The sequence below is a fragment of the Cuculus canorus genome, chromosome 2, assembly GCF_017976375.1.
Source record: "Cuculus canorus isolate bCucCan1 chromosome 2, bCucCan1.pri, whole genome shotgun sequence".
NCBI lineage: Eukaryota > Metazoa > Chordata > Aves > Cuculiformes > Cuculidae > Cuculus > Cuculus canorus.
The window spans coordinates 28,805,457-28,831,101 of NC_071402.1; the positions used below are offsets into that span (position 1 = coordinate 28,805,457).

Below are 25,645 nucleotides of genomic sequence, written 5' to 3' on the forward strand. Positions count from 1 at the left end.
AGCTCAATCTGTTATCAAAATTGCTTGCTATTCATGATTGTAACTAGTGATGGTTAAAACATTAATGGGGCTCTTGAACTAAAATTTAACTAACAAAATTTATTTTTGATTAAGATATTTGCATAAATAGTTACAAGAGTTTTTAATAATAGAATTTGTTAATGCATCAAAGCAAAACACAGTATTTTGACATACGACTATCAATTACAAAATTGCCTCAAACAAACTGAATGAACATAAAAGGTTCAGTTGACTGTAGTCACAAAATTGCTATCATGAGCTTATTTAAAAATGCATATTTATGAAATCATTCAAACTGAAAGACTAAGTAAAATGCGTAACTGAGGACATGTGAATTATCAACACTTTTAGAAGTAGGTCGACACTTGAGAATTCTGCTGAAAGAGGGACCTTGGTTTAGGGAGGCTGGATTGATTTACTGGAATACAACTGGTAGTTTTGCTTATTAGAAAAAAGCTAAGCTGAAAATGAGTTTTAAATGGGTTTTCAGTCGGCTGCATTATATAAGGTAGTAGCATACTTTACACAGAAAAGAAAAATAAAAGGTTGTTTAGTTTGGGTTTTTCTGTTTGGTTTGGGCTTTTCTTTAACAAAATATATTCTATGCTATTTTAGTAGAAAATTTGAAGATATAAGTCAAACAAAAAATTTTAAACACTTAAGCTTATAATGAAAAATGAAAAAATGTCATGCATGGACAAATATGTGAAAAATAGAATATGAAAAATACCAAGAAAAAAACCCCAAAACCCTGAGCATACGTTGCCAACAAAGACATTTCCTGAGACATGGAAGAAGTACAGAGTTGGGGAATGTGACTAAGACAAAAACTAAAAAGTCTCGTACTGTAACAAAACCACCAGCCTTCAAACTACAGACCTGGAAACGCCTTCAAAGATGAAGACTGACTAGATAATGTGGACTTAACCAGAGCAGTGTTGTGGGTCAAAGTTGTGAAAACTTTGGTCTGTAGCACTAGAAAAACTTTAAGAAAAATACAAATCTCTACACAGTAACTAAAGCTTTTTATTGCTTAAACTAAATTTTAAGGAAATGACAAATTCCAGTCTTCTTTATCTCTCAAAATTAAAGTCATACTTCCAGACCTTTTTGGAGCTCTTAGATTTGTCATCAAACTACATCTTTATCTGAATAGTAGGAGTTGCTTTCACTTTCTTTCATTGTTGTTTTCACAATACTTTATTTTGTGTCCTTTAAAAGCTAAAACCCCAAACCAACATGAAATTGTCAGATCATAGACCTAGAGCTGCTCTGTAGTTTATGAATTTCACTTAGTGCAGTGACATTATAGAGCATCCAAGATAATTATGTACTAACATCTAATACAATACCATGGTGTTAGTCAACTGTCTAACTGCTGTATCTAGTCCTAATTCAAGCTTCAGCTACTCCACCAAAAATAATTCATTTTTGTCCATTATCTAAGCCATTCTTCTACTATTATTTAGCTAATCAGCCTTAACTGAAAAATAAGCAGCATGTTTATTCTTTTACTGGAAAAAGCAGGAGTACTACTGAACAATATATAGCACATTGTTTTTATTTTATTTTTTTTTTCTGATTGCAAAACTCTTTCAAGCACACTTTTGAAATTGAAATTTGAATTGAAATTTGCAATATGCATGAGATTTTTACTCAATTCTTTACATGATATAAACCTCAAAAAAAAGCATTTAGGAAAAATGTGTAAATACAACAGGTATGAAAGTAAAAAACCTTTATCATGAATCAATTGTAATTCTGAATCTGTTTAGAACACCTATCGAGAAATACCTATCATAAGGAGAGTACTTGCATTAAAAATGTATGTCTTAGAACTAGCTTCAGAGAGTAAAATTATGGATAGTGATCAGATAAAAAAACCCTACTAATTTACTCAGAAGACTCTAATAAGGAATAATAAAACCCTAATTCTGCTGTGAATAATTCCTCAGAATCTCTCATCATCGTACAGTAAGGATCAAGTAAAAGCTAAATCCTATTGCTTCTACTTGCATTTCCTAAAATATTCATGAAAGATATTCATGACAAAGTAGGTCCCTAAAATTAAAAAACAAAACCCATCCCAAACTTCTGAAATCATTCGTGTCACATGGCATCAGGAATTTAACAATACAAACAGGAAAGAAAAAGTATAAGCCTGAGAACATTCCTGCTGCGTAACAGCTCTGATGCTTGAAAAAACGAAGACTTGCCTTTATAAAAAGGATGTAGGAAAAGTTACAAAGATAAATTTTATACTTTTCTGTAGAAACATATTTCTATAAATGTTTCCTAAGATTTTTAGATTGTTTAAACTGTTAAATGTTACATTTATTGAGGACTGGCTGCAGAAGGCTGATATTTAGTTCTATCTGCATATCATGATTTTCAAAAGTCTGGTTTTGTTGCAGACACTACAAAATAACTAGTTCCTTGCTTAAAATCTCAGCCTTGGAATGTTATGGGTATTATAGAACATTATGGTCATTATTTCTCCATGAAGCAAGCATAAGATCAGATACCATACCATATAAATGGACAGAATTTATTTATTTTTACACAAAACTCTTCATTTTCTGACATGTGATGTGACAACCAGTGGGAATACAAGAGAACAGAAATAACAATGCAGAAATTTCACATCTTTCTGACTACTTATGTAATAAATTAAACTGAGAATGGCTGGCAGATTTAAGAGTTAGCATGAGGCACCAAAAGGCACAGAGACCATTCCCGTAAGTATTGCTTCTTTAGGAAACCAGGCTGAAAATAAAACCACACATTTCTTCTAGTTGTCGTATAATGTAGAAGGTAGCAGAAGGTTCCAAATGGAAATGTAATGTTTAGCTAGAAGGAGATTTAATAACTTCGTATTTACAGGTATAATTTTCTTCAGGAGTTTTTTAATGAACTGAGGAGGTATGGTAAGCCAGCATGATTTAAGAAGAATTAAAAAACGCCTTTTTTTCTAATTTTCTGGCCAAAGCATCATAATTTTCACTGCAGTGTTTTTTTGCTAAACTGAGGGTTGCTGAGAAAAAGGAAAAGGGGTTACTTCGTTAAGATCATTTGGGCTATTGGTATCCAGTGATAAGCTTTGTGATGCTAACTAATCTCCAAAAGATACAGAAAACTTCTTAATACTCTTTTTCACTATGTAAGTAGAAAAACATTATGGACACATAAAGTTACATTTCCACACATTTAAGAAGTATGATCAAAGACCATAACCTGAATGGAAAGAAATACTGCAAATGTGACTTTGAAGCCTTACTTGGAGCCCAGACACAATACAAGGAACCAAGTAAAATAAAAATAAATACTACATTTTGTACAGTGGCACTCTCGACTTGACATGGCTGGGAAGCCTAGGAAAATAAGTTCACTTCTTGAGTAATTCTTAATGAAGAGTTAACTTCATTTCTGCACCGCTATTTTTTTTTTTAATTGAAGCAGAAGCAGAGATATAAGGAAAGTAGCTCTTAAAACCTAGATTACTGTGTTCTTAAAAAGCGAAGGCAAACTGTATCATCTGAGTAATAAGAATACATCCTCCACAGAGGAAATGAAATAGAAGACTATAATACTGCCTTTGCACAGTGAAATTTTAAAACTTGAAACATGTTGAAAAAAGATAGTCATACCAATCAGAAAAAAAAATGAAGATAGCAAAAATGTTCTTCCAACTTCACAGGGGCTGCAAGAGATTAAATATCAAATGAAACACATTTAAGAACATTGCTAGTACGCTTCAGAGAAACAATTCTAGTGCAGCCTGCTTAGAAATGGTTTTAAAATAAAGGTCACGATGTGTCCACAATACACATATGCAAAGTTAACACCACATTGTATATTTGGAAAAAACATCACATCTATAGATGACAAAAAAATTCTCAAGCAAACAAGTGAAGTAATACAACAACAGGTGTTTCGGTTGGTTTTTGGTTTTTTTTATGAATTTTCTATCCAAAACAGAAACCATTGTTATAATAAAAATATTTCAGGAACTAAAAATTTAAGCAAATCTTTGCCATACAGAGGCCACGCTACTCCTTTAATAAAGGTCATGATGATCTAAAATGCTCTACTGTATTTGACTAAAAAAAAAAAAAGAAAAACTGAAAACTGAAAATGGAAGAAACGGGAAGATGGATTCACATACAAGAAGTACTACTACACTTGATGGAGCTGAACTTGAGATGTGTTGCCTTTGCTTCCTGCCGCTCAGCTGCAAGGTAAAAGTGATCAGCACAGGCTCCTGCTTGGACTTGTGCAGTGGGGGACGGGTTTTCCCTCACCATAATAATTCCTGAGAAGTGTCAGTCCTTGTTCTTCACTATGAATTTTTATGCATTTTTCAAGATTATGTTATGCATTTTTCTCTCCATTTCATTTTTTTTTCTCAGAGAATCACACACCTACAGGTGCTTCCTGCACTCCTAGTTGCAATCAGAACTGGAGGGCCAAATCAGAGGTACTGGCTGAATATAGGCACAATTAAAAAAATGCAAGTGAGAAGAGGGGAGTGCCTGCCATACTTCCAACTGGTTTATTATCCACCACAGAAACAAAAACATGTAGAGCTTTTTCTTTTTTTGCAGAATTTATTTATGTTTTTCTCTAGGCCTTCTTTAAACAATTGTGAAGTGTTGTTGACTCATAAGTTAAGTTTCCTACTTCTGTGATCACTTTTTTGACTTTTGTCTAGGTACCCTGTGGCCAGTCTCCCTTCCTTCAACCACAGAACTAAAAAATGGGCACAGTATCTCAGCTCAGAGGAGTGGAAAGATCACTTCATTTATAAGCCATTTTTCTACTTATGCTTCCTGTTCTCTGGCATCTTTCAAAATCATAAGATTTCTGATTCTTGTTCACTTTTCACCCCTCTGTATCTTTAACTGATTCCTGAGAAGCTGTTACTCATATTTGTTTTATTCCTTAATTTCATAGAAGACCCATAAGAGTAATGGTTTGTGTCATCTTCTGGCCAAGCAGTTAGATACCAGCTAAAACACCTATTTTACAGAAAATGACACTTCAACGGTTACAGACAAAAATTTAACCCTAGTGATCTGGACATTCTAGCAACAACCTATCAGACAGGCATACACCACACTTTTACAAGTGTTAAGGGAAGGATAGAAAGAAAATGGAGATGCTCTAGGTATCAAAAACACTGGGTTAATCTTCTAAAGGGTGTCAGGTATTCCATGGGTAATAAATAAATAAATAAAAAATTTTAAGAGATTTGCATGCAATTAATGAGCAACCTAAAGGGGAAAAGAGCACTATTTATACTTGCCTCTTGTTTCCCTGGAGGGAAACAAACGCTAAGGTGCTGTAAACTGAGTCATGTGTCTGTTATTGTTGTTGATGCTGCAAACCAGAGGTCATATGAACTGACTGAAAGAACAAAGAAAAAATTTCTGAGAACCACGAATCCCAAAACATTTCCTTTAAAGCAAGCTTTTTTTTCACACAAGAATTCTGAAGCAAAAATAATCCACTCAAACTTTGCCAGCTTCAGCTAGTTAGAAAAGTGAAAGGACACAGCTTTCCTTCACTCGACCTTCCCAGATCCCCTGACCCTTGGTGTCCCATTTACTGCTCCTGTATAGGAAGCAGGAAGCCCTCTCTTTAGGCTTCCAGCAAGATATGCCTCTATTATCATTCTTGAGGCAACTGACTGAAATATTTACAGAGCCCCAGTGTCTGCAAAAGATTTGTTGGCTTGTGCACACATACTTTCAGGTCCAGTGTTCTGCTAAAAACACGTTTGGGAACATTGGCTTTGGAATCAGCACTTACAAGTTGCCAGAAATAAATTATACTGACAGTAAATAATAAAACCAAGAAAAAATATTTCAAATACTTCATCCTACACTTCTGAAAAAACAGGGAAGAAAAGCAGTGTCTGAAGTGATTGACAATATTTGAAACGTAAGAGACATCAAGACGTTGCTCAATAAATGAGGTTGGAAGTCATTGATGGGATGAGAATACATGAACTATTGAGAAAGATTTTCTTCTAAAAGGTATAAAGATTACTTTCTGGAGTTTTCTTAGGGTTGCTTTTTTCTGAACAACAAATTACAACAAATCATGGCAAGGGGCATGTAATCTCTAAACAGGGTTAGTTTAGGCACAACAGTGCCATCATATGTCCAAAGTTCATGTATTTCAAAATGTTATTTGAGAATCAAAGTGAGACATTGAGCAACAGAGAATAAAATAAATGCTGTTTTTCAAGCACACAGTGAAGTACAAAGAGCTTTTGTGCAATTATATGTTGCACATTTGACAATGGAAACCATTCTGCTGGGTCAGTAATAAAAAAAATTTTCTACTTAGTTCAAATAGCTCATAAGAGACTCACAGTTGGAGTTCTGTGTGCATAGAAACCTGATGAGCACAGTCATTGGAGAGAAATCCCCTATTCAAGCAGCCTAGAAATAACAGAAACCAACCAAGTGAGGAGCAAACAACCCATTCACATATATTTTGTATTCTTGTCTTTGCCATTGTTCTCTAAGTTATTATTAGAACTAAGAAATTTGGTAAAATCTCTGATTTTTAATATTTCTGAAGTCAACAACCTACATTGGCTTCTGTTGTTCCTTTTCCTAAAGGGAATCGGAGCCAGACTCGTGGTCACTGAAGTGAAGCATTCTCAACACCATTGAGGCTACTCAAATCTATCAACCCTGGAAAAATTCACAGCAATCTCAGACCTGTTAAGGAAAAGAAGATTCTCTTTAAAAGAGTTTGAGCATGAATAGCCAAGCCAGCAGCTAACCCGTAAGCTTCTACTCAGTTGGGTTTAGAGTGCCCTCAGTATTTGCAACTCAAGATCTACTATAAGGTTTTTGTAATTATAATGTTTTATGTTTCATAAAAGCTTCCAGGGGAAATTGAAGACTTTCACAGTAGGATATTGGGCAGTTGTAATTTCTGGCACCTGAAAAAGCAAGGAAAGCAGTTTGCTATTGAGAGATAAGCATACTGGTTGGATTCTCTGCTCAAATATTTGGATTACAAACTGTAAGCAAATCTGACATCTCTCACACAATTATGAAGTTTGAGAACTACAGCACAATACAGAAATGGACACCACTCGCACTTACTCTTTCAGGGGATTTTTTACAAATTCAAGAAGTAATTAAACTCTAGTTATGGTGGTTCATATTTTAATTTTAACTGCTTCATATTTTCAAAAGAGTACTTATAGTGTAAAATTATTATTCCTGAGCAGCTGGTCTGGAACAGAGGCATTTAAAACAAAGGCATTCCATTGCACGTATTATGGAATGCATAAAGCCTTATGTTTGTTTCAAGCCTTGAATGACACAGACTCCAAACTAAGCATCCATAGCACAATATAAATATTGTACAGTACTGTGGAGATAAATTAGTAAGTCTTCGGCTTGACTTTGGTTGCATTTAATTTTATGGACCTAGTTTGACTTACATTAGATAAAAAAGTAATAAACAGCATACCTCATTTGTGTATAAATTCTGATAAATGAATAAATTTGACTACTACTCCAAGCAATTTGCTCAGCTGAGGATAAATAGTGAAAGACCAAAACCAAATTTAATACATGCTTTGCTAGCTTGACATTACTTATAAAACACCATTGTTGATGAAAAGCAAGTTTTCTAAATTGAAAAATTCATCCAAAAATATTGCTTTCCCCATAATATCATGTGGTAAGTTACCCTGTCCACCAGCATCTAATTTGCCACAATCAGAATCCTGCCTAATAGAACAAATATAGCATCAGAGAAATAAAAATTAAATAAATAAGCATTTGTATTACTATTTTGGCAAATTATCATGCTGTCTGTTCAGTCTACTAAAAAGGATCTGACCAAATGAATTTAAAAAAACATTAAAACCAAAATGGAGTGGTGATAATGATAGTGAGAAAATAATGCTACTTACACTATGAGTTGTTGTTCTTTCAATTATTCCCTCCAAAATCCATATATTTCCAGGTGCAACGGGGACAGGATATTTACATACTACATCACACACATTTGTTTGCATTTGCTAGACAGACAGGTGTTTTCATAAGAGGCAATAAAATGATCTACAGTACTTCTAAAGAACAAGACAGACGCTGTTTTGAAGGTGATGATCACCACTATCTGGGTTTGGCTACTTAAGTCATTTGCTACTTTCATTTGTCCCACAGTCCAAAGAGGAATACATATTAATATGGAATAATGGACCACAAAGTTTTAGTATTATTAGTATTTAAGAATACTTTAAACTGCTAACCTTCATCAGCGTGTTTCTTCCTCCCCACTGCATACTTGACCATCTCAGTGGCACAGGGTTATTCTAGTGAAGAAAACCTGAATTACATGAAAAAGACAAATATATGTCAATACAGTGCTATGATGTTTGGATTCATTTTTTTTTGTATATAAACCGTTTTTTAGGACCAACATGTATGGCAACAATTTAACAGGCATGACCATTCATTATCTTGAAGTCACAGCTCCCGCAACATCACTCATAATGACAGTATCAAACCTCTAATATAATTTCAAACACTGGGATCGGCTAGATTAGATCACCCATGGTGTTAATGTTTATTATTTTTGTGAATGTGAAATAGATGCCTTTACTTCAGAAAAACAAAAAACTGTTTTAAGGATAAGAGAATCATGGCAAACTGAATTTGTGTTGTAGGAAAAGAACTCTGATAAACAAAAAAACATCCCATGAGTAGTGGCCTGAAACAAACTTTGCTCAGAAGAGGTCTAAGCAATCCACGCAGATTGGGAAAGCAGACAAATGACTACTTTTCATCTCCCTTCAGTAATTAACATGACATGGTCACCTGAGTCACACTTCATGCCTTTGTCAGGAAGTCCAGTTTGGGTAAGTAACAGCTTTTTCAAAGTTCTACAGGACGTAAGTCGTGATCTGCAAATTCTCTATAAATGGGGGGTTGATGAGATCTGACTATTTTCAGAACTTTTTCCTCAGATAACCCAAATACCTTAATCTTCCCCTCAGTCACCTTTCAGTTCTTTTGGTGCCAGCTCATGCTCCTGAGAAGTGGGCCAACCAGTGTTCTGGATCCTCACCTATACACTACAACATTTTTCATGGTCTATTTAGATTTAGCTTTATTTTGATGAAGGAAAGTAACAGAAAGAAATTTCCCTTTCAAACACTTTTATTTTTCCACTATGCTTCTGTTTTTTTACTTTGAGGTTTTATGTCTTGAAGACACAAATTACTGCCCTATATGCGTAAATTCATTCCCAGTTATGTAAGATTTTTTTCAGCGATGGTGTCAGATAACTTTTAGAGAAGGGAAATTCGATCTGGAGACTGCTGACATGGAAAGGTTTTGCTAAAACATCCTGTGGGAACAGTTGACTACTGCCTGGGCTGTGGAAACGAATGTGATTTTTGGATTATGCTCTTCTGAAGTAGTCTGTACTGAACATTTTAGTGTCTCGAGCTATCAAGCTCATTAAGAATAACAGTTCAAAAATGTGTAAAATATCTGTTTTCCATCATTTTATAAAGAAACAGAGCTACCTCCCCCAGCTTTTCCACAGGTTTTTGAGTTTGGGTGTTGAGTGTCTTTTAAGAAAAAATAGTAGCAAACTTTTCCAATGTTTTTGAAAAAACAGACATTAATGACTCAGGGACCATACACTCAGATTCATGAATATAAAAGTTTGGAAATATAACCACATAGGCAAAAAAAAATACATCCATTTCAGAAAAAAAAATGTTGAGAAAAATAATCTATCAATGTTGATGTATTGAAGAAGCATTCTCAAAGTTGAGCTATATGAGACAGGGTTTTCACAGTGAGTGAAAAACCTGCCAGTGGCTGGGAAAAAGTTTTTGGGGAAAGCTAACAGAGGTAAACTCTTCAGTCAGACAGAAAAACAGATGGCAGCCACTGAAAAGATTGTCATTACTTTACCTTCTTTATATTAATTGGAAGTTTATTGAATTTCTTAGGCCACTGGCAATGTTAAAGATTGCACAGGTGTTTTTTCCAGCCATCTTAAAAATTCCAGAATTAAAAAGCTCTCACTTCAGCATCACCAACAGTGGTAAATACTATAATTTCCTAATGTTATTTATGTTCAACCACAAGCAATATATCTTGGAAGCAAAGGTTGAAGAGATCACTTAGCACTTTTTACCATAATTGGAAAGGTGAATTTAGAAAACTAAAGTTTCACTTCACTTCACAATAAAATATCAAAAGAACATTTTCAAAAACAGCTCCATAAAGGGTTTTTAAATAGACAATCCTCCCAAAGCCTTCAGAAAAATTAATTCCCTTATTAGTTCTGCAATATCTACACCTATTCCCAAAATGATTGTTATTGAAATAGGATATTAAGAAAAGTAACGTAATTTAGTTGAGCCATGGAAATAAAATAAATGAAGCTCATAACAGTTATCACATAACACTGACAAATTGACCCCACCTTAAAACAGAAATAGATTTTCATCTTTGTTCCAACACATATGTCCTTACAGTAATCCAGAATACATTAAGTCAGATAGCAGCACAGTATGTATTCAGAAAAAGACTCTTCAAAATAATTACTTGTTGTTCTTATGGAATATTACATTTAATGAGACTGAATGAATGAGAAAGCAAGACATCAAACATAACAAATGTGTTCCAATTTGCCATAGCAAACATTTATACATATATCATTACAATAAATATTCAAAATATCCTAGAATTAACAGGAAATCAACCTAGAACTTACTTTTTACTCTAAATATCCAAAATCATAAAATCATAGAAGCCCTAGATTCTTTGAGATCATCAAGTCCAACCATACCTGTCCACTACTAAATCACATCCCTAGGAACTTCACCTATCTGTCTAATCAGTGATGTGTTTAATCAGTGATGGTGACTCAATCATCTCCCTGGGCAGCCTCTGCCAGTGCCTGATAACCCTTTCAGTGAAGAAGTTTCTCCTCATGTCCAATCTGAACCTCCCCTGGCGCAGTTTGAGGTCATTCCCTTTTGTCCTATCACCTGTCACTTGAGTGAAGAGACCAACACCCACCTCAGTACAGGCTCCTTACAGGTAGTTGTGACAGTGATAAGGACTCCCCTCAGCCTCCTCTTCTCCAGGCTAAACAACCCCAGTTCCCTCAGCTGCTCCCCATAAGACTTGTTCTCCAGACCCTTCACCAGCTTCCGTGCCCCTCTCCGGACACGCTCCAGGACCTCAGTATCTTTATCGGAGTGAGGGGCCCAAAACTGCACACGGTATTCGAGGTACAGTCTCACCGGTGTTGAGTACAGGGGCACAATCACTTTCCTTGTGTTCATCCACCCCCAGGTCTCAGGTCCTTCTCTGCCAAGCAAATTTCAAGCCACTCTTCTCCAAGCTTGTAGGGCTGCATGGGGTTGTTGTGTCACTCTGTGACTCTGCACTTGGCCTTGCTGAACCTCATACTGTTGGTCTCAGCCCACCGATCCAGCCTGTTCAGATCCCTTTGTAGACCCTCCTTACCCTTGGTAAGATTGACACTTCCGCCTAGTTTAGTGTCATCTGTGAACTTACTAAGAGTACATTCAATCCCTTCATCCAGGTCATTGATAAAGATATTGAACAGAACTGGATCCAGCACTGAGCCCTGGGAGACGCTACTTGTGACCAGCCTTCAACTGGATTTAGCTCCATTTACCACAACTCCTTGCACCCAGCCATCCAGACAGTTTTTTACCCAGTAGAGGATATGCCTGTCCAGGCCAGTGCAAACCAGTTTCTCAAGTGAAATACTGTGAGAAATTGTGTCAAACTCTTTACTGAAGTCCACAGCCTTTCTTTCATCCATTAAGTGTGTCACTTTGTCATAGAAGGTGGTCAGATTAGTTTGCCAGGACCTGCCTTCATAAACCCATGCTGACTCAGACTGATCACCCAAATGTCTTGTGTGTGCTGTGATAGCACTCAAGATGACCTGCTCCATGGTCTTTCCCAGCACTGAGGTCAGACTGACAGGCCTGTAGTTCCCAGATCCTCTCTCTGGCCTTTCTTGTGAGTGGGTGTAACACCAGCCAGCCTCCAGTCAAGTGGAACTTCCTCAGTCAGCCAGGACTGCTGGAAGATGATGGGAAGAGGTTTGGCAAGCATCTCTGCCATCTCCCTTAATACCCTTGGGTGTATCCCATCCAGCCCCAGAGATTTGTGAATGTCTAATTGGCTGAGCCAGTCTTTAACCATTTCTTCATGGATGAAGGGAACCTTGTTCTACTCTTGCTTCCTATCTTCTGGCTCCTGAGGCTGATGATCCAGAGAACATGTTAACTTACTATTAAAGACTAAAGCAAAAAAGGCATTAAGTACCTCAACCTTATCTTCATCTTTTGTCACTATTGCCTCCCCTGCATCCAGTAAAGGATGGAGATTCTCCTTGGCCCATCTTTTGTTGCTGATTTATTTGAAGAAACATTTTTTATTATCTTTCACAGAATTGGCCAATCTACATTCTAGTTGGGCTTTAGCTCTTCTGATTTTCTCTCTACATGATCTCACTTCATCCCTATAGTCCTTTTGAGATATCTGCCCCTTCTTCCAAAGCTCTTCTACTTTCCTCTTTTTTCTAATATCCACCCAGATCTCTCTGCTCAGCCAAGCTGGTTTTCTCCCCCACTGTTCATTTTCTGGCACATGGGTAGGGCCTGCTCTTGTGCCACCAGAATTTCCTTCTTAAACAGCATCCAGGCTTCTTGGACTTCTTTGCCATTAAAAACTGTCTCCCATGGAACTTTATCAACTGGCCTCCTGAACAGTCCGAAGTCTGCCCTCTGGAAGTCCAAGATGGCCATTTTACTAACATTCTGCCCCCTCTCTCTGCCCTTACCTCTCCTAGAACTGAGAATCCTATCATCTTGTGATTGCTGTGCCCCAGGTGTCCTCCAGCCATCACATCTTCCACAAGGCCTTCTCTGTTCACAAACAGCAGGTCCAGTGGGACATCTTCCCTAGTCGGCTCACTCACCAGTTGTATCAGGAAGTTGTCTTCCACACACTCCAGGAACTTCCTAGACTGTTTCCTTTCTGCTGAATTATACTTCCAGCAGACATGAAAAAACAATACCTTCTTACAGATCGATAGCCTGATCTTTATTACACAAGTATACTGTGATTTGGAGATAGGTTTCAAGAGAAGCAAAGATAACCTCATAGTTTATATTAAACTAAGTAAGGAAACACCTTTTCATGGGAGCAGTAAAATGATTGTATTAACCATGCAAACCAGGATGACTTCAACTCATTGACTGTCAGGAAGTTCAACAAGGTGAAGTGCAAAGTCCTGCTCCCAGGGAGATAGAACTCCATGTACTAACACATGCTGGTGGCTCTCCACCTGGAAAGCAGTTTGGCAGAAATAACAACCTGGGGATCCTGGTGGACACCAAGTTGAACACAAGCCAGCAACGAACCTTTGCGACAAACAAGGTAAGTAACGTCCTGTGCTGCATTAGACAAAGTATTACCAGCAGAGAGAGGAATGTGGTCCTGTCCCTCTACTCAGCACTGCTGAGGCCACATGGAGTGCTGTGTCCAATTCTGGGCTCTCCAATACAAGAGACATGGACATACTAGAGGAAGTCCCACAAAGGGATGAAGATGACTGAGGGTCTGGAGCATCTGTCCTGTAAGAAAAGGATAAGAGAGCTGAAACTGTTTAGCCTGGAGAGGAGAAGACTTGAGGCATATCTCATAAATATTGTCAAATATCTGAGGAAGAGTGAACATAAAACAGATTAAGAATCTTTTCAGTAGTATTTTCAGTCATTCCAGGAATTTTTATGAACTGTTCTTACAATTTTAGAAAAAAAAACCAAAAAACAAAAAGCTAAAAAATAAAAGGTTATTTTTCCTGTCACTACAGAAGTGCCCAAGGGACAATGTTTAGAATTTTTTATCAGATAATAATGAAGAATATGCTTGTAGATTCTGTGATAAAATTCCTTACTAGTATTAGTTAATAAAGAGATTTAGCCTCCATTGCTGTTTTGAGGTGATTTCAATGTCAGGGATTTTTTTGTGGCTTTTATACAAACCAAATTATCTGTTGTGTAATTAATACATTTGCAGATGAGAAACTTGAAACTATGAGAAGAAAGGGCCTTTTCAGAGAGATCAAGGAAAAGTGTTTTGACATTGCACTTCCAGTGGATTTTTCACTTGGGAGGTCAGAAACCAAGACAGTCTAGAACCGTGGGAGTTCAGAAAAGCCTTAAGGTAAGAAGACACCCACAAACATGAAAACAATTAGCTATTTCAAAGGGACTGTTGTTTGGTAGAGAGAATTATTTTGTGTAATTCCTTTTCTACTAGCTCCACTGAAGCAACTTTTAAAATCTCCATACATATTTACCAAAGAAAGCTAAAATTAAAAAAGGTCAGGGTACACATGCTAGGAACAGCAGACCCATGTCAGAGTCCCCTAGCACTGGTGAAACAGTCTTATCTAGGAGCTGCAGGAATAAATAGAATTTTCTTAAGTAGGGAGCTGTTCCCTATCCCTAATTTGCCTTTCAGCCTGAATCCATACTGCAATGCCTGGTCAGCCTTCAAACTACAATATACATAGAGTCCATCCTTAACAAACTGTGTTGAGCATTTCTCCCTTTTGTACAAATAGGAACAGGAGCAGAAACATTAAGACAGACAATGCATCTGTCCACACATAGAAAAAAACAATTATTTGCCTGCTAAGGGGAATCCCCCCTCAGTCCTCTGGGACTGTTAGCAGCATCTACCGGCTACAGTCACATATGCCACCAAAGACAAGAGGTTACCATCCTCCCCAGTCATAAAGATTTTCTGAACCAGGGTGTGACTCATCCTCCTTGATGCAGCTACCAGGCCAAGAGTCAGGACTCCTGACTTGCAGTGTGTCCAGGACTCATTCTCTGGAGACTTTTCCTTGAAGAAGCCTCGTGTCATCGTGCAACAGAAAGATAATGATCTTCAGATCCATAATCCTCATGCAAAAAATCTTTAATTGGAAGTAAAAGAGGTATTTTTTTTCCTCTCTATTGTCTCTCAGTGGGTCTGAAACTTTCTGGCAGATTGAAAAGGCAAGAACATTTATAACTGCATGATTATATTCAGCTCAAACTGAATATTTTCACGGTTGATTTATGAGTTCACCTTCCCTCCAAAATGAGTTACATAAATTTGCTCAGAAATCATTCAAACAATTAAGAAAAACAAAGTCTCCCTTGTGTAACAGTTTTTCACAGCTGCAATTATTGTAGAATCATTCTTTTGATCACCTTCTTTATGAAGAAACCCATTTCTGCACCCTGTTTTTGGCTGTATAAAGAAATTATACCAGGAAGAAAAATTATTCCTTCCAGTGATGTAGATTCTGATCACTGATTTCTTCCAGTGTGTTAAATTTGGAAATAGCAGAGGGATGATTAACAAACTCGCAGTTTTATTATGACCAAGTAGCAATACAGGGCTAAAATTCAGTGTCTAAAAAAGACAGACATTATAATGGAAAGAACTAGCTTCATCTTTCTTTCCACAATTAAACTACTAATATCGTACAGCTGTTAACCACCAGGACATCTTGGAAGCATCACATTAGCTTTGTTTCTTTACTTGCATCAACCCACAGTAGGTAAGTTTAAGAGTGAAATTCGCTACCTACCATGATAGATCTAAACTCAGGGCTAACACAATCAGAGTTTCTTCTGTTTCTATCATTATTCATATATTGATTTTGAGAAGGCCAAAAAATAATAGTTTTTAAAATGGATTTATGTTTTGACCAGATTACTTCTCTGAGCTTGATGATTGCTATCATCATATCTTAGGAATACTGTCCTATGTGTAAAGGGGAGAACTGGAAGATGCACCATGAATATGGGAGGTGTGTTTCAGATTAGATTAAGAAGTCTCAGAGCTATGCACGCCCTTTAAGAAAGCATCCCTGCTCATTTTAGTCCTGGCCACTAAACCATGCTCTGCACTATCATTTCCCTTACAGCAATACAGGAGTTTACATCATTATTTGGTAAACTTGATCCAGGCTATTTATACCACAGGCCAGCTCTTCAGATCCATGTCATTGCCACACAGATGTTCAGGCTGAATAAGGGAAGTGGGCTGGAGAATAAGTTTGCTTCTCCCAGGACACAATAGCATGTTTGGAGAAACCGTGACTGGGGTGGTCTCTTCCCTAGCCACAGCTGCTGTTTCACTCCCTTGCATTAGATGTAACTAATCCACAGCTGCAGGATGAGTCAGTTTAACTGTCCAGTCTAATGGAAAAATAATTTTTGTTTAGTTTGGGTTTATTCTTTTAGTAGTGGGCTGAATTTCTGTTAGTGGATCTGACTCAAGGGAAATACTGGACACATGCAGCCAAAAGCAGGAGTGGAAGTTGAGAGGGAGTCTCTTTTATCACAGATCACATTTACATCATGTTAGGGATAATGTATCGAATACTAAGAGGTAGAAAATACCTACTGACTACTCCGTAGTTACATTCAGTGGATTTCAGGCTAACTGAACTCAACAGTAGTTTGCTACAGAACCTGTATAAGTATGAAATTCTAGTCTTATTGAACACTGACATCAACTTCAAGAATTTTCATTATAATTTCATTGGAGTATAGCAGTCTGGTTAAATCAAGGAGTTACAGTAGATATTCTCAGCAGCAGCTCTGGTTTAAATCATCACATCACCTCACCTGGTTTAAACCATCACATCACCTCACCTCCATTGTCAGCTGTTTGTTTGCACTCTTCTCTACTGCCAGTTACATTGGCACAGTTGGTTAATCCTTCCTTAAGCTAGATATACGAAATTATCTAGGTTACAAAGAACACAGTTTTCTCAAATAAATAGATAAATAAGTAAATGAATAAATAAAACTTGTCACTTTCTGCACAGATATTTGAAGAAGAAATGTAATATGTAATTACGTCAGCAGATATGTGGGTGGGGAAACCTCCAGCAGTTACAGAAATGGTAGGAGGAAGTCGGCAAAGGGCATATTTGATCCCATCTGCTTTTAGATCCAAGAGTACGTCCAACTTGTATCACCAAAGCTGTGCAAACAAAACCCCACATTTTTAAATAATTCTAAAATGAATGACAAGTTGTACCACTCTTTTTTTTTAGACAAAGTTAAGAAGTCCAAATTCTGAGGTTAGACTCCTATACACTTGAAGTCACAGGACTCTGACAGCAGCGTTGAAGCTACAAGAAAGCAAACATACTACTTGTTTTGTATGTTATTCTCCTCATCAATTGCTGAGTCAAATTTACAAATATTAAATCAATGGACATTACAAATTACAAGTTCCATTCACAATGCACATACAGTCACTAACACACATTCCTACACAACTCCCACCTCCATACAAAAGCACACATGCATGCTGCTCAGTGCAGACAGACTGGCACACAACAGTGACAGCAGCACAGTCCGATATTTCTAGAAGACAGATTAATTAACATGTTGAAATTAAAGAGTACAACAAGACTATGAGCATGAAAACAAGAATAATTGGGTTATTTAAAGGTAAAAGATATTTTCAAAGTAAAAATAGTGACTTAAAGTGATAGAATTGTCAGTTATTATCATCTTATGTAATAGTTTAGAATAGATTAAAATGATAAAGTTCTGTCTACCAGAATGCCAAACAAGCAAGACACTATGACCCCAAAGGGCTGGATTCTCATTCAAGCCCTGAAGAACATATGCTGCAAGTTTAACTGTTGTTTCCCCTCTTACTGTTTCCTATAGGCTGCCTAAGACAGTATGCCATTCTAAAGCAGATTTAAAGTTTCTCTTTAGTCAATCCAATATCTATGGATTTTGTTAAGACTTTACCCCTTTCTGCTTTTTTCTACTGACTTGGTGTAACTGTAATTTATACGTCCTGTGTAACCTGAAGATGAATACAAAAAACCACACTGACTAGCCAGAAATAAAGAACTATAATTAGGTATTCATACAGTCAGCCTGGATTTTCTATTATTCCTTCTCTTGTTTTTATTTTGACCATGACTGTTACCTTGCCTGTAGGTTTCATAGAACACAGACCACTCTAACTCCTCCCTTGGAGATAGTGAATCTATTTTCTCTCACTTGGGAAATAAATCTGCTCCCACAGTATTTATTTCCTATATTACTGCACTTCATCTTCCTTAAAAGAGAAAAAAAAAAAAAGAGATTAATTAAACCCAGTGATACCAATACAATTTGTGTTTCGCTTGATATAGATACACCAGGGGAAGCTATTTGCACATACAGGGAAAATGAAATAACTACATGGGGGAAAAAAATTGCAGTAGGCTGAACAGAGATTATAGAAGCCCCAAGAAGAGGATGTCTATTTTTAAAATATCAGTTAAATTATATCCTGACTCAGAGACATTGAAGATAGAGAAAATATCAATCATCTGCTGATGCTATAACCATGCCAAGATTTAATTTAGTCTTTGGTATAGTCTCATCAGAGCTTTGTAATTCTTGATAAGAAAATATCTGCCAATAGTACTGATATACATATACTGGTATCGCTCCCATGCCAACATTTATTTTAGTTTTACAGTACTCCATTCTTTCTTAGTCCCCAGTATTTGCATTGCTCCAAAATTATGAAATAATCAAAAAATACCATTTAAAGTATAACAGAAAATAGTGTTACTTTGCAATAGAAAGCAGGAGTTTTTCCAGTGTTGGTATAGTACTATAGTATATAGTTCTGCAATGTGCATTCTTCATACAGAGAAATTCTGTCAATGTCACATACTAAACTATCATCTAGTACAGCTTCCATCTGTAACATTGGAGAATTTTGAGACATCCAAAGGATTAAAGTTAATGTAATCTGCATGGCTAAGTTAAACAGCTTTGAAAAATCTTTATTTCGTGACTGTAGTGAAAGTTTTGAAGAAGATAGCTCTTGAATAAAAAAATAAATTTCAAAGAAGTGAGATAGTGTCCCTGAGTATATCCAGCAAATAATACATTCATTAAATTCTAATCAACCTTCTGTTTGCGAGTTGTCCATGAACAGAATATTTTTAAACTATAGCATAACATTCAGAAAAAGGTACTTTGTGTGAACACATTACAAAACTAACAGTATACATGTGTTTTGTGCTCAGCAAGTAAAACTTCATGTAGTACAAAATGGCAATTAATTCTTAGAAGAATGGTCTATATCACATGCTAGTGTTATTGCTCCATACCTGACTAACACAAAGTTTTTAAAGAGGGCGACTAGATGAAAAGCAGCATTTTCATTCTAAGACACTGACTGGGAGCACGTGGACAAATAGCAAACCTTGCTAATTTAATTAGAATCATAGAATAGTTTTGGATGGAAAGGACCTTTAAAAGTCATCTAGTCCAACTTTTCTGCAGTGATCAGGTTACTCAGAGTCCTGTCCAACCTGACCTGGAATATTTCCGGGGGGGAGCATCTACAACCTCTCTGAGTAACCTGTTCCTGTGTTTCACTACCCTCATTGTAAAAAATTTCCTCCTAATATCTAGTCTAACTCTAGCCTCTTTTAGTTTACTCCTTGTCTATCACTACAGGCCCTGGTAAAATGTCTATCCCTATCTTTCCTATAAAGCTGCCCTTGAGTACTGAAAGGCCACAATAAGGTTTTCCCGCAGCCTTCTCTTCTCCAGGCTGAACAACCTAACTTTCAGCCTTTCCACATAAAAGAGGTGATCAGTTTTGCTCTCTGATCATTTTTGTGGCCCTCCTCTGGACCTGCTTTAACAGGTCCATATCTTCCCTATACTCGTGACTCCAGAACCAGACACAGGACTCCAGCTGGGTTCCTATCAGAGTGGAGTTGACCATGTTTCTTTTGATGCATCTCAGGATATGATTGGCTTCCTGGATGCCAAGGACACATTTTCTGCTCACGCTCATTTTTAATCTGCAGAAATTAAACTGAATTAAACTTTGGGATTCCTTCTTCTTACCCATGTGCAAGGATCTCAGATTTCAAAAATTGCCTTGTACTTCTTCCTCTGGCTGTAGTCAGGTTTGTGGACCATACTTTGTAATTTCCACTTCCAAAACACCTCAGGGTAAGCATGACAGTCTATTATAGTGTGCCTTGGAAGTTGTAAGGTTAGCATCAATGCAAATGTTTGAAACCAGGGTCGAGAGACATTCCTCAAGATCTGTTTGTTGTGTCTGTCAAAACACTGAGCATACAAAGGTGTATTGCATCTCCTTTCTACTCACAGAAGTTTGCTCCAAGTGGCGTGATCAGATAGCTATAAGTCTGAGAAAATTGGAAGATGTGTGGCTACTAGTAACAGGAAAAAAAATCAAAGAAAAAGAATAACAAGGTGGAAGCCAGAAAATCAACAGTAGGCCTCTACGCAGAAATCATATATACCACTCACAAAATAAACACATAAAAAACCCTGCCTTCCATATTGCGATTGTTTTATGTCATTCTCACTAGAAAGTGAAATATTGGATGTGTGAAAGATGAGAAAGGTGAGAGAGTGGGTAATTAGGAACAAGTCAGTGAATACAAGCATCAACATTTGGAAGCCATCACTAACAGGCAAACAAAAAAAAAGACATCCAGACAGTGAGAGTCTGGGTGTCAGAAATGTTTGTTTCTCACTCTTGTGAAAGGCTTGTTCTGTGAAATTTAATTACACAATTGAAGTCATGAGTGTGAGATCCACTTGTAATTTCCACAATCTGCTGAGCAGAACAGCTCTATTTTGCAGCTTTACACCCTAAAAACTCTGTGGTAAAAACTGTCCCTAGCTAAGCCCAATGGGCCACTTATATCTGACCGGGGGCCTATAATGGGCAGTGAATAAGGACCCTTGTTTTACACATGCCAGAGCAAAATGGTGTGTATTGGGAAATAGATTTACTCCCTGACACATCTGCTCATGGCTGTGGAAAGGGGCAGCAAATGTATTAACAACACAACATCACATTAACACCTCTGCTAAGACAAGATTCACTTGGGAGAAGTGCAGACTGTGATGCTTGTGTATGAGATGAGGTTAAATCTCCAAATGCTTTCAGAAAGAATAAGCATTTATTTATGGGTCTCTATTTAACTGTATATCCTTCTAGGACCAGGACCTGGCCTACATCATTGTAGCAAGTGTGAACCTGTGTACATGAGGAATAGAGCAGTAATGACATGAGTATAGATGTGTAATTCATTTTATAGATCTGAAGATTTTGCTGCACTTAACAGAAAAAAAAATAATGCCAGGGATCATCATAGGAAAATGGGTCAAAAGGCTGCACGTGCAGGGAGAATAGGAACCAAAAGGGAGAAGACATAGAACTTTCTAAGCCCTGCTTACTCAAGTGGCAGAGGTTTAACTTAAATTCCTATACAGATTCACATTTAGATTTAGAATGGTTTATTTCCATTCAGTTTGCACTTATGTCCAAGTCCATTTAAACCAACCCAAAATAACTATCCAGTCTTCCATTCTGTAGTAATCATTATTTTTAGACAAGGCTCAAAGCAAAACTTCTAACAGCACAGACTTTATACTATGGAAAGCATACATTTTTCTGATAGTTCAATTTAACTTTCCAGCTTTTGGGGAACACTGTTATAGACCAGGAGATCCTTTCACTGCCTCTATTTCATTTTCATTGAACAGCTAGCGATTTAGATTCTCATTGAATAGAAGCAATTTCTACAGCTCTACACAGACTCATACACTGTCAAACCATAACTTCCCAGCTAACAAAGGAAACTTAAATCAAGTTTTAAAAACAGTGTAAAAACCTTTAGCAGAATAAAACTTGATTCTATTGAAATACCTCTCAAATAGTGCCTAGAAGTTACAGTGATGAATATTGGCCAGCTGTTAGTGCCCCGCTCTGAGGAATGTTGTTTTACAAAGATAGCCTATTCATGAGTTCGTTTGGTACCTTTGACACTGCTTTATGAGAAATGGGTCAAAAGTTTTAAAAACTAACAAAATACAAGAAGCAACAGAAGTAACAAAGCCATTTTCCAAAGTCCATTCTTTCTGGGCTTTCTGATAAATGAAAACCATTGAATGGTTTTAATTGAATTATGGTGTTTTTTGTGGGAATTCTTTTATTTTTGTTTTTAAATGTGGGGTGGGAGGGTTGGGAACAACAAAACCCACCAAAATTATTATTTTTTTAATACTGAAAGATTGTTTAAACTTTTCCCACGTAATATGGAAGCCCCTCTTCAACTCTTGCAAAACACACGATGAGTTAGTTATCTCTATTTTTACTCCCTTGTCCAATAACACTCTCCCTTCTCCAGTCTGAGAAACTTTATTAAAGAATTGTCTTTATGCTGTCTTTAATTCAGTGTAAAACTTTTTTAATTCAGTGTAAAACTGAATTTTGTTTGACTAACTGGACGGGTGCTTTTTGCAGTGTTTAAGAATTTTCATTAGGATCATTTATTTTCCTAAGAGAAAAACAGTAAAAGAGGGAATCATTGACTACTTCCAGCATCACCCCACCCCCCATCTAACAGGACTGTTTATCAGGAAATAGACAAGTCATTAGTATGTATGCACATCTTTATTCCTTATTCTCTGTGGTTAATACACCTGTATAAATTTAGCAGCTTATTGGTCTTATTTAACTGGTAAGCTAAAACACACAGGCTATATAACAATGATTTGATGGGTCATTCAGAATACATTTCAATAAGAGTTTTCAGTGCATCAGTAAGAATGAAGCTTCCTCTTCAAAATATATGTATTTTTTCTGTCTAAGTCTTGGACAAAATTATCATTGATGATCTGTATTTTCTTTTATAAGAAAATAAGTAACAGTGCCCCAAGTGCTGCAATTTATTGAGTGGCTTCCTGAAACAAAAGAGATAGACCATCTGTGACTGCTATAGAACCCTATAACTGTAAATACCAGACAATTCTATTTAACATAACAAATTTCGATAAGGGAATTAATTCTGTCTTACAGTCATCTATCTTCAAGACATTTCTGTTAGCTCAAGGATATAAATTGGAATAATTACTGCTAAATATATGATACATCCTGATAGCTCTTCAAGACTAAAAATCGAACACCATTGTGATGCTGTGTTCTCTGTATCTGCTAATATATGTTAGCACATTAAAAGTGCCACGTAACACAAGATTTTAAAATTTCACTTGCAGGAGGCAGAGCATGCAAGTTTGAAATGACTTCTTTGCTCTTACATTCTTACCTTAGAATCTCCCCAGTGCAATTGTCAGCTCCATACAATTGTGAAAAAAAATCTGGAAAAATCATAATGGTAAGCTTGGTTTGACTTGTTCAAGCTACAATACATGAGCTTGCTGGGACCTTAGGCACAGTGTATAAAAGATGTTTGTCTCTCCTACTTTTGGACTAATTAAGATGTTTAATTCTGTGATAGGACTTAAAGATACACTGATATAATGAATAACATTACTGAAGCTGACAGAACTAAAAAAAAAAAAAAACTAAGAGAAGAAGAATCTTACACTTTTTTTTTTTTTTTTAAAACAGAACAATCACAAAGTGGAGTCAACCAAAACTACCACAGCCCAAATGCCCAGTCCTCAATATTCAAAACCTCTTTCTTACTTCAGGCAGGACAGCAAGCTGTTGAGCCTTTCTCCCAGGGTGACTTGCTGGTTGTGGCTCACACTTAAGGTAAGCAGTAAGGAGGGAAAGTTCCAGCTCTATCTTCATTGCATGCTTCAGTGATATTTAAGGCGGCCCAGGATAACAAATCTTTTGCCACAAAGACAGCATACCTGTCTAAGAACATGCATCACTTAATACAAAGAAATAAGACTAACTATTGCTAGCGGGGGAGAGCACTAAGAGTTCAGGAAAGCATGTCGTACAGCCAGATGTGCACTCCACACTGCAAGTATGGAGAGTCAAAGAAGTTAGCAGTGATAACTGTGCCATAGCTCCTTGCAGAGCGGTGCAGTCTGCCAGCCCATTCCCTACCCTACATGCAAATACCTGGAGTACATCTTCCTAGTCTTGATTTGGAACACACATATCAACTGCTGATGCTGTACCCTCAGTGAGACACTGAAGATATTAACTGAGGATTAGCTAGAAAGGCCAGATGAAAGGAGGGAAAGAGGGAGAGAAATCTCACAAGCATGAGAACAACTCTCAAGATATTGGACTCCCATTGTTGACCGTAGGTCAACTGAACAAATGTGGGTAAAAAACTTCATTTTATCCAGCTATAGGATTTAACCACTGTGAAACTACGGGTCCAATGAGACAAGAACAAAAGTTCTTCATCCCAAAATATCCTGTAAGCTACAAGATAGGAGACAGAAAAATTCTTTTAGATCTCCTTCTTCCCAGATAGATGACATACCCACAAGAATACTGCATAAAAAACAACACATCCTCTTTTATTCATCTTTGGTGGTCTCTTGAAAGAAAAGATTGATGCATGTCTGCTTATTTAAGAGAGGTTTTAAAATTCACAGCCTTGAAACCTTTCATGGAGTGAAATGTCCAAATACCTACTACAATAAAAGTCTCCTAACCCTTAGAAAGTCCCAGATCCATCTCTTCAGGTGAGCTATTTGCTTGACTTATTAATTGTGTCTTTTCATTCTAACATTTAATTTGGGTGTGAAAAATTCCTGCTGGCAGTATTCCATGGCTCAAATTAATCACCCTGGTGCTATTTTTTCCCTTTCCTCATACTTCTATAGGCTGTTGCAACATCTGCCATCAGCTTAACTGGGTGATCTAGTTGACCAATTTTCCATTAATCTTGTCCTGTCCTGTAACAAAGATTTCCTCAACATGAAAGCAGAAACAGAATTTTAACAAGGTTGTTGCAGTGAACTAACTGCATTATATGTGAAAAAATACCCATATCATATTAGCCATAAACATTCGAATTGTCATGGTCTCTTCCTATCTCTGACTGTTTGAGATTCTTTTTGGTATATATTAGAGTGCAGCTTCCAGAGAAGGTTCCTCTTAACGATTTCTGCATCTGTGGTAGCCAACAGCTTTCTCATGTGTCATCCAATGATTTATTAAGTGAGATACTGTACAAGTCATAACTTCATTGCAGTCATTCCACATGCTGACACACATGTATTTTAGGGATCAAAGTCAGAATGGATTGATGACTTTGAAAGAAATTTCTAATGATAATGTAAGGATTTTAAAAGTGAAAGCAGCAGGAAATATCCTGGAAAACATACTTCCATAAAACAAGGAGAACTACCCCAAAGAAGCAGGAATATTGTAAATTATCGTAAGCTGAAGGGGGCTTGCACATAATTAAGATCTCGCATTCAAATTTCAACAATCCCAGAAGAAAACAGTTACAGATAATTCAATAGCAGGAGAATCTAAATATGCGAAGCTCAACACTGCTTTGTTCAGTTCCGTTGCTGCAGGGCTCTTGTCTATAATCTAGCAATTACAATATTTGCCTAATACTATGAACAATTCCCTATGCAGCAGCCCACAGCTAAGCCTGATGCGGACAAGCTCAAGTCACTAGGCTAGATTTTGTCTTCACTTACACATGCAATAATCCCACTGATACCTGCAAGAAAAAATCTTTCCAAAGG

The 25,645-nt window shown here is 36.9% G+C and overlaps 1 long non-coding RNA gene across 1 annotated transcript in view; it reads right to left on the reverse strand.

Annotated features, from left to right (window-relative positions):
* Nucleotides 1-6,624: 6,624 nt before the first annotated feature.
* The window catches only part of LOC128851489 (uncharacterized), a 54,323-nt gene continuing 35,302 nt past the window's right edge, over nucleotides 6,625-25,645 (reverse strand). Inside the window, exons 2-4 of the long non-coding RNA XR_008448860.1 lie at nucleotides 13,547-13,705; nucleotides 8,309-8,385; nucleotides 6,625-6,755 (exon numbers count right to left, since the gene is read on the reverse strand). This is a non-coding gene — a long non-coding RNA (uncharacterized LOC128851489). The remainder of the gene's footprint in view (nucleotides 6,756-8,308; nucleotides 8,386-13,546; nucleotides 13,706-25,645) is intronic.